The sequence below is a fragment of the Rhinolophus hipposideros genome, assembly GCF_964194185.1.
Source record: "Rhinolophus hipposideros genome assembly, chromosome: 2".
Taxonomy (NCBI): domain Eukaryota; kingdom Metazoa; phylum Chordata; class Mammalia; order Chiroptera; family Rhinolophidae; genus Rhinolophus; species Rhinolophus hipposideros.
Window position 1 is genome coordinate 97,211,625 of NC_138048.1, and position 3,704 is coordinate 97,215,328.

General features: G+C 40.3%; 1 pseudogene across 1 annotated transcript; it reads left to right on the forward strand.

The window, feature by feature from the left end:
- The first annotated feature begins 1,768 nt into the window (after positions 1-1,768).
- Positions 1,769-2,374, forward strand: LOC308510280 (chromobox protein homolog 1-like; annotated as a pseudogene). The gene has a single exon. The product of its transcript is annotated as a chromobox protein homolog 1-like (transcript).
- Positions 2,375-3,704: the final 1,330 nt, after the last annotated feature.

The window sequence follows — 3,704 nt, forward strand, 5'->3', positions numbered from 1 at the left end:
TGCTGCCTTACTCTTATAAAAACACTTGTCATTAGATTAAAGTCCTACATGGCTGGCCTGTTGAAACCGAGAAGGGGGCCCAACCCTTTGAAACCAAGAAGGAAGCAGCTTTGACCCTTGGGAGTGGCAGCTCTGACAGTCTCGGAATCATCTTCAGGGTTAAACTTCCTTTTTTTGGAGAATAAACCATGTTTTCAGCTGACTAGCTCTATCATCAAGTCCTGTAGAATCCTAGAAGTCTGAGAGCCTTCCTTCATTCCATCCACTCTCCCTGTCCCATTTAGTTCAAACTGGTGGTCTCTGTTGGTGTAATCCCATCTCTATTCCTGGCTTCTGCTGAGATGGTTGATTAAATCCATGAGGCACCCATGTTCTCTTTACCAAATGGTTGTCCAGCCATATACTTATTGTTCTTTTCAGAACACAGTTTCTCATTTTTTGCAATATAGATAGGCTGAGAACTTTCCAAATCTTCAGTTCTGCTTCCTTTTTTAATACACCCTTCTATTTATCTCTCTCCCCTCAAATTTTACTATAAACAGTAAGAGCATTCAAGCTGCTCCTTCAACACTTTACTTAGAAATGTCAGCAAAATATCCAATTTCATTGCTCACAAGTTCTACCTTCCACAAAACACTGGAACATTATTTAGCCAAGTTCTTTGCCACTGTATAAGAAGACTTGTCTCCAGTTTCTTAACTTGGTCCTCATTTTCATCTGAGATCTCACCAAAATTGTCTAGAATATCCATATTTCTATCAACACTCCCTTCAAGGCCCTTAAGAACTTTTCTAGTATGCACCTCAAAACTCTTCAAGCCTCTGCCTATTACCCAGTTCTAAAACCACTTCCACATGTTTAAGTTCTGTTACAGAAATACCCCACTTCTCAGTACCAAAATCTGTATTAGTCAGCTTCAGCTGCCATAACAAAATACCACTGACTGGGTGGCTTAAACAACAGAGATTTATTCTCTTTGGAGGTTGCAAATCCAAGATCAAGGTTCCTAATCATAGCTCTCTTCCTGGCTTGTAGACAGTCACCTTCTTGTTATGTCCTCACATGGCCTTTTCTCTGCGTGAGTGCAGAGAAAGAGACAACAATCTCTCTGATATCTCTTCTTATATCTCTTCTAATCCATTTGGATGAGGGGCCCACCCTAATGACCTCATTTAACCTTAATTACTTCCTTAGAGGTTCCATCTCCAAATATAGCCATGTTGGGGGTCAGGACTTCATTATATGTATTTGGGTGGAATGGAAACATTCAGTCCACAACACATACCTTAATTAAAGAAAAAAAAATACAAGATTGAAAGCAAAATGATGGACAAAGCTAAAATATGCTAAATACCAATCTAACAAAGCCTAGTATAGTTATTCTAATATCACACAAAATAGAGTTTCAGGTATGAAGCTTTACTGATGATTAAAAGGAGCATTTCACAATAATAGACTCAATTCCACAAGAATACTTATTCTTGGCCCACATACTCTTTAGAATAATTATTCTACATTGGGTCATCTACGAACATAGGTTCCAAATCTACAATGCAGAAATTGAAAACTCCCAAAGAAAAAATGGAATATCCACAATCATAGTGGGAGATTTTTACACACCTCTGCTTATAACGGATGAAACAAGCAGGCAAAAACAAATCAGTATGGCATGCAAGACTTAAACAACAAGAAAGTCATCTTCAGGAAACCTGGCTGCTCTTGCTTTCTGACAGGTCCATACACAGTGGGGCGGCTGTAAGAATAATGTGTGAACAACATCACCCTTTATACCAGAAAACTGGCAGGAACTGTGGGGGAAAAAAACAAAACAAGAAAAAAGGGGAGGAGGTGCTAGAAGAGGAAAAAGAGGAATGTGTGGTAGAAAAACTTCTCGACCATCGAGTGGTAGAGGGCAAGGTGGAGTACCTCCTAAAGCACAAGGGTTCTCAGACAAGGGCAAGTGGGAGCCAGAAAAGAACCTGGATTGCCCTGACCTCATGACTCAGTTCCTACAGTCACAGAAAACAGCACATGAGACGGATACATCAGAGGGAGGCCAGCACAAAGCTCACTCTTATTTCGAAGATAAGGGAGCGGAGCGCAAACCAAAGAAGAAGAAAGAAGAATCAGAAAAGCCAGGAGGCTTTGCCGGGGTTTGGAGCCAGAGCAGATTATTGGAGCTACAGATCCCAGTGGAGAACTCATTTTCCTGATGAAATGGAAAAACTCTGATGAGGCTGACCTGGTCCCTGCCAAGGAAGACAATGTCAAGTGCTCCCAGGTTGTCATATCCTTCTATGAGGAAAGGCTGACGTGGCATTCCTCCCCCTCGGAAGATGATGACAAAAAAGATGACAAGAATGAACTCTCTTGAGCCCCTGTCACATCTGACTGTGGGTTTCAGTCAGGAAACCCTCAGTGGAAAGAAGGAGTTCTACTTGTCTTGACACCATAGAGGTGGCTTGAGAAGATGTCCTCTGAAGAGCCAGTATAGTTTCTGGGCCCTCCAGCCTCTCCATGCTGTGTAGTTTGCACACTCATCCCAGTGGAGGGGAAGGAGGCTAAGTGTTTCAAGGCAACCATTCTGCGCTTTGCTGAGAAAAGCAAAGGGCCTTCTATGAATGACAAAATTTACAAATGGGTGTGTAGGAAAGCAAAAAGACACTGTAGCTCTTCAAACAGCTTCTCCATATCCACAGCCTTCTTTCCAATAGTGTTGATGCTGCCTTTTTACAGTGCATGTGTGTAGTTTTTGGCTATTCCTGGTGTTTTATTTGGGGGTGGAAGAGATGGGGTGGGAAGGAAGGGGTAGGATCATTTTTGTTAAAGTTTGGGGCCTGATTGGGGAAATGATGAAACAATGGAAAGAACAAACAACTAATAATGGGGGGAAAAAGAGAAAAGGAAGTCATCTTTGAAAGGCTAGAACCAAAGCAAAGAAAAAGATAATACATGCCCTTAGTGACCCCAAGTTATTCTAGAAAAGATCAGCATAAGATATGGGGTAATGATGGTGGAAGACAACAAAATAACATGAGAGCATATTAAATGGCTTGTCTGGTTCAGGGAAAATATGGACATTGAAAAGTTTCAGCACTCAATAGTAGAAAATAAGTATGACAATGGGTGTAAGTGAGCAATAACTTACATATATAGAATGTATAGTTCTATATAGAATGTATAGTTTTTAAACCCAGAAAAGAAAACTCAACCTGTCCAATAAAAAGTGGAAAACTGAAATGATAGTCAAAAAACTTCTCCTCTTAAAAAACACACTCAAATGGTGAGTTCTGCTAAACTTTAAAGAAAAATGCATTTCTCAGCTCTATTAGTGGGACTGTGTAAGGTTTGGGACAGATTATTTCACCTCTCTGAGCTTTGGGTTCTTCTGTGAAAGGAAGATGTTATTGCACATAAAGTACAAAGTACTTAGCACGATGCCTGGGTAGAAGGCATTCGGCAAGTATTAACTATGGTTTGTACCAATCTTATTACTTTTACTACTATTAGTACTGCTGCTTCTATTATTTATTATTCTTGTTTCTCAGAGTCCCTGACGTAAAGGACTCATGGTAAGCCTATAACTTTTTGTGTTTGACATATGCAAATAGATAGAATTGGATTTTGCAGGTGTGGGGAGTGTTTCTTAGCCAAATGAGATCCAGAGAAAGAAAAGTTTGTGTTCACTCCAAAGTAAGCCAGAA